Below are 13,238 nucleotides of genomic sequence, written 5' to 3' on the forward strand. Positions count from 1 at the left end.
CACACACACACACACACACACACACACACACACACACAATTAATTCAAAAATCACCCATAGGAACAAATTGGGGGAGATTGTTAAAACCTTTGGAAAAATCATTGGTAAACAACAGGTAGACCTGCTGTACCTATATCTGACTAACTATATCTGACTAACTATATCTGACCAGATTGGCACAGAAGGCAGACACAGTTAGCATGGATACAACCCATCCACTTTCAGTGGATTTTAAGTCGCTCCCTTCTGGTCGCAGATATAGATACCCTAAGGTTAGAACCAACCGAGCAAAAAACTCATTCATTCCCATGGCAATAACCCAATCAAATAAGGTGGGGGAGGGGTATGACTGGAGAATTATGTGAAGTATGTATGTGAAGTATTTTTTATTTTATTTTTATTTTTATTTTTTTATGACATTGTGTATGTGGGTAATGTTTGTGTTGTGGATTATGTGTCAATATGCCTGTACAACAAATTGCTTCTCGTGGACATTAAAGTTTTCTAAGTCTATTTTTGTTACATTTCTATTGAATTTCAAAGTTACGTGTAACAAAATGCTTTCTCTGTATTCAGGTTTGACTGTAGTAATAATAATGCAAAAAACGTGTACACTTCAAGTAAAAGAATACAAATAAAATGACTAGAGAATTCACAAGCCTCTCCATTGAGAGCTATACAGGCATCTAGTGGTAACACCATGACATTGCATGTTTTATTTTATTTTCTCTCAACAGATGGTGCAAAAGAAAATCGGAAAATCGGCCTAGTCTCTATATTAATCTGAAATACTGCATTAATTGAAAAAAAAAAAAATTAAATTTGAAAAAATAATAATATATTTTCAATGACAAAAATGGACCATAATTATTTTATTAATATTAGTAAGTATCATCAAATCCTCTCAAAATAAAAAATAAAAAATATATTACATTGATTTTACCAGTGGGGCGCTGTAGCGCAGTACTGTAACGCAGCCCTCCCGGATGAAATCCAGTAGAAGAAGACACGGCGCTGAGGTCTTGAACCGAAGCTGAACCATTAGTGGGAAAGTCAAAGTGTAACATAATAATACAAGAATGAAAAAATGAACAGGCCTGACAACTCTCACGCATTAAGACTCGTGCAATTCGCACGCCACACGTCCATTTTCTCACATTGTGAAAAAATACTTCGCAGAGCAATGAGGACATTGACAACGCGCCGATAGACAAGACAAGGCGGAGCAGGTGACTTTTGATATGAAACTTAAGTCTCGGCTTTTAAATTATTTACATTTTACTAGGAAATTCAAATAATGAATGTGGTTTTGGCGTGTGTGTCATGACAGATCCTGTAGCGCCACAGTTGAAGCGGCACGTGAACCGATCATCGCTTCTTCTTTTCTACTAACGTTAGTTACAGCACAAAAAACACGAATGAACATAAGAAGGTATGTTGAACTATACAATACAATTTTCTGAAATGAATCATGTCTCATGTAATCGCTCAGTCAGTGTTTTAACTGCGAAAATTCGTCAATAAAGCAGCTTGTAAACAATGTCACACAAGGAAAGCCATTCAGTGACTCCATAGTGAGTACGGAAAATAAACTCTAAAGAACATTTCTTAATAAGCACTATATTACACATTCATATATTTACTCTAGGAAGTTATTATAATGTTGTTATTATTATTATTAAAACGGCATTATATGCAATTGTATAATTCAGATGGTTTTAATATTTTGTTGTAATATACCAGCTGACTGGGTTCCCTGTATAGTTGACAATATTTTTAAAGTAAAAAAAAAAAAAAATCTACTACTACAAATTCACTACTCACTACTCCTAATGTCCCCTATTGTCCATTCACTAACTTGAATGGGTTAAATGCAGAGGACAAATGCTGAGTATGGGTTACATACTTGGCCTTCACATGTCACTTTCACTGTACTGAATCAAATCGCAAGCTTATGAATAGGAAATGTATCAATTCCCAGCTTTAATAAAAACACATTGTAGCATTTGGACTATTGGTGGTAGTCCGTCAGCCTTAAGAAGGACAAACAATGTTGTGGACAAAACCGTGTCTCTGACTTCATAAGACCCGGAAAAATCACGTTGAAGTCCAAACAAGTTATTCGTTGTAGTTGAAAAGGAGATTGTGTTAAATAAAATATCTCCCTTTGGAGTGGACTTTGAGCTTTTTGTAACCTTGCAGATCTTTTTTTTTTTATTCTAACAGCAACATTACACACTAACTAAGGTTGAAAAAGTGGAAAAGCATAAAAGGACCCCTTTAATGCTTTTGTGTATTGCAATAATGTATGCCTTTATTTGTATTTTTTTCACTATATATTGATATGCGAGTAATTGCAATCACTTTGATTAATAAATTAGCATATATTAACTAGCACATCATATAACTGATTCCGTTAAAAATATGAATCGATTGACACTGACAGTCTTAATATTGATACATTGATAGATACATTAGAAGTAAATGTTTGCAAGTCTTAGTAATGGTTAAGGTGGATTAATGCCTTGCCATGTTCTTTTCCTCCTTAGCTGGCTGACAACAGTCAGAACCAGTCTGCTTCATGATATTCACTTTATTTTATGTTGCTGACCTGGGCATTCTGCGATCTGGAGGTGGACAGATGAGTTGTATGGTTCTTTGCTCTGATGAGCAATAAGTGCTGAGATGTCGAGTTGGCAAATGTCAGGGGTCAAAATGTATTGTGACAGCACAGTTTGCAGACATCTGGCTCAATTAAGAGAAGGTTGAGCTCATCATTTCACCTGCATATGTTTCTAAAACAGAGATGTGGGAACAACACACTTTTCTTAGGGAAAGGGTGGTAAAATGGAATGAGATGAATAATGAAATGATAATGAAACCAGGGGTGAGGCCACATAAGGCACTAGTCTACCCAATCAAAGCTGCCAGAATATCCCAATAATCTAGAAAAATATGAATATCTGATGTGTTTAGAATTTGTTTTTTGTTTTTTTCGTCACTCAGCTCTCCAGACAGAGACAAAACGAAAGATTTGTTTTTATTTTTTTAGGTTAAGTGCTCACGGAAGAGATTAGTTTTCAGTTGTCTTTTGAATGTTGTCAGGGATTCTGCATTCCGGATGAGGGTGGGGAGGTCATTCCACCAGCATGGAACCGTCCGTGAATCAGAATGTTCTGCAGAGTGATTTTTGTGGCTCTCTGTGATGGTACCACCACGATCCGTCGCTCATTGACTGATCGTAGGCTTCTGTAGGGATGTAGACTCGTAGGAGCGAGTGAAAGTAGGAGGGAGTTGAGCCTGTGGTAGATCTGTAAGCAAGCGTCAGTTTCAAAATTTCAGTTCAAAGCCAGTGCAGAGAGATGAACAGAGGAGTGACTAAGGAGTGATTGTAAATAAATAAAAAAAAGAGACATAAAGTGTCTTATACATATATTAGTTTATGTAAAGTAAGGTGTTTTTGATTTAGATAAATACTACTTATAACAGAGAATTAATTCAGAATGGCATATGGCGAATATGGCAGATATCCACTTGTTAAGTCGTGACTTATCAAATACTGTTTCTGGGTCCAGGTTAGTACTCAATGTTCATTTACAGTACAACTTTAAGTCAAGCTTCTAAAAACTCATGGAGTAGGAGTTTCTATACAGAAACTCATCTTCTAATCTTCATGGAGATTCTATGCAGTCTCCAGGCTCACAGTGTCCCAGACACCAATATTTTAACAATTCATGAATCACCAGTTTGGCCAACTGAGAGCTATAGGGGACAAAGGTTAGTATCATGGTTTTTCGGTAATAGTATAGTACACAGTAAATGTATAGTATATATTAGTATATTTTGGGGATCTGAAAAAAGCTTTTAGACCTGTGAACTGTGATTTCAGACTTAACCATAGTAAGAGTGGCTTGGTTGTATGCTATTTTGAATTCAGCCAGAGAGGACCGTTTAGTATACGAACAGTCTCACTATAATGAAACGGCGAAGTTACCAACGCTACATAAAAAAATGAGAGAGAACACCGTTTCAGTGAGCTTGTTTGAATTCTTTTGCTCCTATATGTTGCATTTTTTTTTTAAAGCTGTAGTTATTTAAGTGTGCTATGTTTATTTGGTTAGTACAAGACTAATGTTAAAATCAATAGCCAGTTAGCTCCAATCAATTTCTGATGGATTACATAATGGCTTACGATTCACACTGATTTTAAGAAAAGTAAAACAAAAGGTTAAATAAATAATAAATAAAGGTTAAAAGAATATAATGTCTATTCATTACCAAGAATGCAGAAACTGTGACTAGTTGGCCTACTTCTTAATATGTTTTTACGACACTCAGCATTGCATTCCTTATCTTCACGGCATGCTCTGTTTATCATTTCCACAAAGGGTTTGATCAAACAAGCTATATTTTTTTCCGTGACTCGTTCTGTGCTGAGGTCAACAAACACAGACCCACATGGCTCTTCATGTTGCCTTTGCAGGCGGCACAGTTAGAGTAGCAGACTACATGTGGATTGTAGGTTCAGCACCATGGTGAGCACCATCAGAGGGTACGCACTAAAGTTCAGCACATGCTCTGTCATTGTGCAACATCTCTCTCGGGTTGTACCCAACGGCACTGGTGCATGTAGAAATGGTAGTTTTGTTTTCACCTGCTCTCAGAGCACTGCGCCCACATGAGTGCACAGCAACCTTCCTCACAGAGGCTGCGTTGTTCTGAAACATGATGAATTATTTAGAGCCACGCTCCTATTAACGGCAGTGTCCCGCAGCTCTATCTGTTCTGCCGGAGCTGGCCGCCGAGCACTGAGCATTGTGGCATGCTGGTAACAGCAGTCCTGCCATCACTAACTGAAATCCATCGACAGGTCATGCAATCTCTTGCTTTGTGTTTTAATTAGTCCAACTCCAACAAAAATAAAATGATGACCTTTTTGATTCTCCCTTTTGATTTTCACTCGAGTCATCATCTGGCCGTGGAATGATACATTATGACTGGTTGACATGGATGTTGTAAAAGCCTTTTAGTGCTTTTATCAGGGGTGACAGTAATACAAATCAAGCTTTTTTTGCTCCTCGTTAACGGCATTTGAGCTCTTTATTTTCTCTGCACTAGTTCTGTAATGAGTTGACACATGCACCACCTACATGCTGCCTGTCTGTGTAAATGACGGCCAGAGAGTGCAATTTTCACTTTAGAAGAGTTGCTGTATCCCCATCAAAGCTGTAGAACTGAAGAATGGGCGGCTATAACTCACCAGCCTGACATTACTTTGTCCTTGCTTTGGATGGAAGAGAAAGAGCCTCTCTCAAAGGCTTGCCCCCCTAATGAGGGCCACCCATGGGACTGGTATGAGGTATATCTGTCTACCTTTCTATTTGTGGGGAGGAGGACGGGGTATGGACTACCCTAATGTGTTCATTAGCATGAAGGGAGTGAGATGTAGAAGTCACACAAAAATTAACATGGATCAGGTAAACATCATTGCGTTTTTGTGTGCTCAGTGTAAGTGTTTGTCTATTGCTCACATGAACAGTGTTTGCCATTCTGTAATTGTGTGCTTTTAATTGGCGTCACAATGTAATGAGAGAAAATTAACAGAGACGGATGTTAAAGGACAATTCGCAATGTCATCTGCTGGAAAAGCGGAAATAATCTTTGCATAAAATTGTAGTCTGATATCAAAAGCTGATTTGGCTGGCGTCGTTCAGGTCTTTTGTGATAGTCACTAACCTTATTTGCCATCCCCAAGATCTGCTTTATCTTCCTTTTTAAAGATCTGTCAGGAATTTATTCATTTAGACACTGATATGAAGAATCGTAATTGTATAAGGTTAAATGCCGAATGCTGAAATGCTCCTCTTGCTGCGTTTGGCAATGAGGTCCTTGATCTGGCTTAGTGTTGTTGTTTTCCTCCTTGCTCAGGATTTTTCTCCATCTTCTGCATAGGGTTGAACAGGAGGCCACTTAATTCCTCTGACATAAAGAGGGGGCTTTTATGTTCCTGTGCCTCCATGTGCTCCTTGGGTGCCTGATTATTCTGAGAGGGAGAAAATGAGGGCTCAAGTTGTCATCTGCATGAACGAACAGATCCCACCTTTAATTCTGTGGCACGGTGATATTTGCATGAAACTTTGGCCAATTATTCTCTTCGGCAACACATGGCGCACAGCGTTACACGTGGCTGGAGAGAGCGGGTGTCAGATTTTGGAGCCCAGTCAGGGGCCTGCTTGTTTACAGTGCTGTCATTTAAGGTTAGAGTTTGAAGGTGAGAACCGAGACTGTTACATTTATAGTTTTTAGTTTAAATAAAACTGTTGTAATGCTTAAATATAATTTAATCAAGCCAGAAATCATTATTAGCTTTTATTTACTTATGGGACTATGGGACATCTATCTATGTCTGTCTGTCTGTCTGTCTTCTAAATAGTGCACAATCCTACAATGTACTCTTGAACATAGGCTGAGTAAATGATACAGGGTTATTGACACAATAGGGTCAAACTTACCATGTACCACATCAATTTTTTTTTGCTTCTATAAGATTGTAATACGATGCATCATTTTCTAGCAGGTGAAGTGTGAAAAAAATGGACAGTTTCAATCTCCTATTTTCTTGGGCTTTTTAAAAGATCTAGAAATGCTCTGATCATTTACCTAAGCTCCCCAATTAAGGCTGAACTGGCATTGAGACTGTCATTTTCCAAGATCTGCACAGAGTCAGAAAAATAATTTACAAAATCCTGTCTCTCTTCCTGACAGTAATTACCAGGTACACTTTAGCTCAACTGCAAAGAACCGTCATATGACTAAAAGTTATGGTGATTGGATATGAATGAACAGGATTAAGAATTTGTTTTAGGCCTGATGCGGTTCTGCTGCTCATAGTATAAAAAAATACGCTGCTATCTTTGCCATCATTTTCTGGCCACAATGTGTCTTTATGCCTGAATTACAACATAATATGTCAGACCTTGTTAGAGAGTGGAGGCGTTGATCATAAAAGCATGAGACATAAAAAAAAAAAACATTCAGTGGGTCACTCAACAATTAGCATCATTACTCAATGTGGTCTGTGCATTGGAAATCTGCCTGTTCATTATTTGTAAATCTAACAACAACCTGCCAGAAGTTGCTTCATCTGCGGTGGTTAATGCTCATTTGAAATTATAGTTCAAGTGTACCTTAATCCTTGCCAAATAGCGAGAGGGGGAAACTGATTTATGTGAATAAATCTCTAACGGTATCCATGTTTTCCACACAAAAGGAGCAGAGTTTGATTTACACCATCCCGACAAAACTATTCACTTTTTTACAATAAGGTGAAGTAATGATTATTACTCTGTATTGGTACTGTACAAAATGCAGTTTGCAAGACATATGTATTGCCATACGGTTCATGCACAATTAGCATTTTCAATTAAATAGAGCCATTTGCTAATATGCTGAGAAGTGTTCTCTATCATTAATCATGTTTTGCCCAGTTTCCTAAAGGACATGATTCTCCATTATTACAATATGAAAGATTTCTAATTGTGCTTCAGCAATTACCTCTAGGACTTTCTCCTGAGGCCCTAACACTGGAAATGACTGGCCTCTAATATTGACCCAAATGCATTTAATCAACTGGCTGAGGTTGCTTAGAAGGGTAATCACACTTGCAATTAAAAATGTATTACCATCCCTGGCATTAGCTCTTTAAATGCTGAAAACAAGGAGTTGTTCACTAGCTTGATTAGCACAGAGGGCTGACTGAGTTGGCCTCGACCGCCCGCCTGCCAGCTTCCACTGTTCACATTGTACTCCACTTCTGTTGAACATGCAAATGTGCAAATCAGCAAATCAAACAATACATTACATTATGCTCCATTCATTTGGCAGGCACTCTCACCCAGGGCAACTGGAAGTGCTGGTAGGTGCGTAGTGCATTATAATGAGGGGGATTTGAATTGGAAAGGACTGCCTAAGATCTCTCCGCAAGAGATATGACTTAAAATTATGAACGGCTAATTTTGACATCCCTTTAGGACAGTTTGACTCGCATACTCAGAAAAGTGTTTTGTTACCTAGGTGAGAGGCAAAAAAGAGGCAGTTCACTAAAGTTTTTCTATTTTTTAGGTTATCTTTAGAGGTTGACTTTCGTTGTATGGACAAAATCAATTTGGACAAAACTGTATAACTGACTGACTTCTGTGGAACACAAAAGAAGAATGTTTAAAATCTTCTTTTTGTTTTTTTGGGGTGAACTGTCCCTTTAATGTTGACTGTAGCCGAGCCATCGAAGTTTATGTTGAGTGTTGAATTACTATGGGACTAAAATAGGAACCCTTTATAAAACTACTGCAGTCATTCCATAAGTGCATATTGTGGACATTCCATGGATTAATTTAATACTAAAGATATGAAATATTACATGCACTTGTGTTAAAAGGTTAGTTCACCCAAAATTGACAATTCTGTCATTTATTACTCACCCTCATATCATTCCACACCCATAAGTCCTTCGCTTATCTCCGAAACACAAATGAAGATATTTTTGATACTGTAAATCTGAGAGCTTTCAGTCCCTCCATTGGAAGCAACACAATTTACACATTCAAGGTCCAGAACAATAAGAAATACATAATTAAAGTATTCCATGTGACTCCAGTGGTTTAACCTCAATTTTATAAAGCAACACTGTTTGCACAACCCCCCCCCCATAAATTGCCACTTTATTTATGAAAATATTGATCTGCATTCCAGTTGGGGGAGCACCAAGACATATGCGTGTTGTGTTGACTTAAGACCGAAAGTTGTTCCGTGAACGAGCTTTGGATAATATTATTTTGTACATATAGAGGTAAATGTACAGTACATGTTTTTCGCGAAGCACATAAAATTGAGGTTAAACCACTGGAGTCATGGATTACTTTAATGATGTCTTTCCTATCATTCTGGACCTTGAATGTGTAAATTGTGTTTCTCCCAATCGAGGGACTAAAAGCTCTCCGATTTCATCAAAAATATCTTCATTTGTGATCCGAAGATGAACAAATGTCTTACGGGTGTGGATTGGAACCCCATGAGGGTGAGTAATTATTGACAGAATTAATTTTTTTGGGTGAACTAACCCTTAAGAATGTGACACCAATTACAGCACTCACTGTAAGCTTTGAATGTTGCTAACAGTTAATAATTATAAAATTCATAGAACATGTCACTGTATAAATCATAATTTATTACCATCTTGCACATATGTAATCGATCTACCTGCTTGAGGGATGCTCACTGTTTTGTAATCGTCACACGGTTGGCACATGAATGCGCGCTGGTGCGAGAGAGCTTTCCTCAACCACATTTAATTCTTTTTCACACAAAACACAGAGATGTGTGAAAGCATTAATTGGCTCTTTAATGTGTTCACTCTTTTTCACAAATGAGCTGTTAATGTTCTTTTTAGAACCCTTTCAGATTCTTGTCTGAACCTAAATTCAGCGCATCAGTGTGAAAGATGGTTAATGGCCTCGTGTGTTCAAATGGTGTCGTTGCTGTATCCAGCCAACACCCAGATCCCTCGCTCCCTCTGCACTCCCTAACTCTGATTGGCAGTTGAGTTCGTCGTGCCTCTGTGAAGCAGAAAATATGGGCCGCATTGTGCCAGGAGCAGACGGCCATCTCCTAATCAGTTGTGATAGTCTCGTAATTAATGGGATTTGTTAATTGGGTCTCTCATCCCCGGGGGTGTCAGCCGTGAATATTCATGGAAGGATCCCGTTAACCTCCTCCCGCAATCAACCAACCTTCTCTGCACTTCAAACATCATTCTATTATTTTTGACTGTTTTTCCCCCACTGTTTTGCTGTTGTCTTCATCGCCATGACAACAAATCTATCAGCGGGCATCTAATATGAACCTGGCAGTCACCACCTTCTACATGTTTAGCACGCCACAATGCCAGTTAATTCCCACAATGCTTTTCACTGACAGGCAGACCTCAGCCAACAATTTCCATTTACCCCTGGATGTCGAGGCATCATAATTGCATTCCGGATTTTAAATGTGCCCGTGAGGTTCCATTTAGGTTACATCGGCTCTTTAATGCACCATGGCAGGGCCAAAATTTCAGTGCTCACATCTGGAGTAGGCCGTAAACAGTCCATTAAAACTGGGCCAGAGAAAAGCATGTTTGCGTGAATCTAAGATCTTCAGCCATTTATCTGTTTTTGATCCTCGCAGTTTGTTATTCTTTTGATTACAATTTGATCAATGGCATATATTTCCTAATTCTATCACTAGCCAACTAGCCATTGTTCTTGTTCTTTCTGTACTGTGCAGTTTTTTTATGATCTATGCATTTGACAGATGATTTTATGCAAAGCCACTTACTGTATAGTAGGCTACATTGGATTCATGCATTGGGAATCAGATAATAGGTCTAAGATAAATATGGCCACGTACACACAGTTCTATGTGTGCAGTCTCACTCCTGAAACTGAATGATTGACTCCGTGGTAACCATTGCAAAGTGCTGGTGTCTCGCGTGTTTGGTATCTGCTATTGTGACTAAAGCAATATTACAACGACCAAAGACTTTTGTTTTAACTGAAGCACAATCGACGGAGGCGTCTTGTTTCACTTATGCTTGGAAAGAATGCTTCACAGAGCTCGCTCTTGCAGTGTTGGCATGTCCTTGCTAATTCATAAATCTCATTAAAGGTGCAGTAAGCGATTTCTGAGCATCATTGTTGAGCACTGTTGGTATTTGAAATCAACCAAAACAAACTCACCCCTCCCTTCATTGCTCCACTCCTAAAATGCATTTACATTTAATGCAAGAGAGGATGTCTCTTTATCATAACCAATGCAACCTCTGCATCCTTTTTTAAACCTTGGGTCTCTTCAGCCCTGGAAAGCTTTTCTAATATTAACGCGGGTCAAAACCCTTCTTTTGTTAGTGATATTCCTCCAAACTTTTCTCTTTTGTAATGTCTCTCAGCCATCTCTCTACAATCTTTCTTCAAATTTCCCTCTTGTTCACTCTCTGTCCTCCCCCATCATGAGTGTACTGTATTTTCCGGACTATAAGTCGCTCCGTAGAATAAGTCGCATCAGTCAAAAAATGCGTCATGAAGAGGAAATAAACATATATAAGTCGCACTGGACTATAAGTCGACTTAGTATTAGTAAGACTATAAGTATTTAGAAATTTATTTCATAAAATCCAAGACCAAGAACAGACATTTAATCTGGAAAGGCAAGTTATTCAACTACACAATAGCTCACAGAACAACAGGCTGAATAGGTTTCCGGCATGTTAAGGGTTTCCCGCAGCACTTTGGAACTAAGGTGGCCGCCTAAGCAACACACGCCTGCCACCTTAACTACGTTGCCAAAAAAATGTATATGAGCGATATCCGCCGTGTTACTCTGTCCTTTTTAGAGCTTAGATTCTCTGCCCGAGCCCGATATTTCCCGCCTTATTATATTTTCCGCGCGGGCGGTAATGCACTCACTCTTTGTGTGTGGGCTGCGGGAGAATAAAATGATCAAAAATAAATATCTATGAATAAAACATATAAAAACGTATAAATTGTTATTCATCTGTTGCAGAAAAGCAACATGAACAACTACTGTAAAACAGGCCAGAGTTTCTATTTGTAACATGTTTGCATCGTTTAGCCAATCACAGACATGTGTTGATTTCTTGAACGCAATGGGCAATCAGAAGCATTTAAGATAGAATCCCCTCACCGCTCAAAACTAACTTTTTGTTCAGTGCTGAATTCTGCATGCTGGCAAATCCTCTGATTATAACAAACAAAGTGTAGATATTATGAAAGATTCATTATGCAGTCAGCTTCATCGATAACAGAGATGTATGAGATCGCGATGAACTGATGTCAGCTTTTTAGGAATTATTAAGGGAGCGCACTTGCCATGGCAAACCATGTCATGGCAAACCATGCACGCAGCCTGCTTGCTTTTATGTTAAATTAATAGTGGTTTGTGAATGTTAATGCTTTAAAGGGGCTATATGGAACTTTTTCCCCAAAATAAACGAAACAGCCTTTTTATTTTACCATTTATGACTCAAACGTCTCCTGATGAGCATACTGACACCTTGTCTGCTCACAGTGGGTGCACCTTTAAGCCTGTATTCTATTTTTCCTATTTTCTGTCGGGTCGGATTTTTCCCGCGCTGTCAAGTGACGCGCTGTCAAGCGCGTTCATGTTAAACGTTTCAGATCACTCAGAACACTTATCTCAAACAATATATGTATTTGACTGTTCTTACCTCTGTAAACATAATGTTGACCTGACCTCCTTGCAGCAGATGACTTGTGAAGTGTGCACGTACGAGCGAGCAGAAAGGAAGAGCAGTTCTGTTTTTGGCCACAGGTGTCAGTCGCGAGTTTAAATTTCAGAAAAACGCATATAGCCTCTTTAATAACAAATAATTTATCAGGAGCATTTATGCTGATGTGTTTGGTGGCGACACGTAGGCTAACTTAAAGTAACACCAAGTAGCTTTTGCTCTCGGGGTCCCCCTACAGTTGGGAAACAGTATTGTCTTCTACTACGTGAAATCTGTCATGGTTACACCAGGGGATATACGTGCATTTGTTTACAAGCCGATACTCCCGAACTCTGCAGAAGGAGTTCTCACGTCTTGGGCAGACTGTCTGCGCTGCGTGTGAAATGTCTTCATCCCAGGTACAGTGGCATATATTTCAGCATGTCATATGAATATAATTTCATGGGTTTTATTTTTTTCAAACGCCAAAAGATCGCGTAGCTCACGTTTACAAGCCAGCGTCATTATAGTAGCATATTGGCTACTTTTTTACATAATGGATATGCTAATTCAATTCAATGTTTGTGTGGTAGGTAATAGCCATATATCGTCAATATTATAATATCAAGCTACCATAGATGAATCTGCAAATTTGAAAAATCGATTTGCATTATAGCCTGAGGCAAGACACTTTCACCAGAAAAATAAATAAACAAACATGACTATCAGCCTGCAGTCATTAGGATAGTTATCCTAAAAGATTATTTTTTCCATCTAATCATGTAGCTATTACTAGTCCGTCAGCATCGGTCGGGCACCCCTCCTCCTCCTTTAGCTCACGCCAGCGAGCGAACGCTGGACCAATATTGATCCTCGTCCGGCCTTTGATTTTATCACTCTCCCTTTTTCTCTTCCTAGTCTCCTCCGACAAAACCTCTGCCTTCTTCGGTTTAGTTG

The 13,238-nt window shown here is 38.7% G+C and overlaps 1 long non-coding RNA gene across 1 annotated transcript in view; it reads left to right on the plus strand.

Moving 5' to 3' along the window:
* Positions 1–1,328: 1,328 nt before the first annotated feature.
* Positions 1,329–13,238, plus strand: part of LOC307008449 — an 81,994-nt gene continuing 70,084 nt past the window's right edge. The window contains exon 1 of the long non-coding RNA XR_013799822.1: positions 1,329–1,433. This is a non-coding gene — a long non-coding RNA (uncharacterized lncRNA). The remainder of the gene's footprint in view (positions 1,434–13,238) is intronic.

The sequence above is a fragment of the Phoxinus phoxinus genome, assembly GCF_949152265.1.
Source record: "Phoxinus phoxinus genome assembly, chromosome: 12".
Taxonomy (NCBI): Eukaryota; Metazoa; Chordata; class Actinopteri; order Cypriniformes; family Leuciscidae; genus Phoxinus; species Phoxinus phoxinus.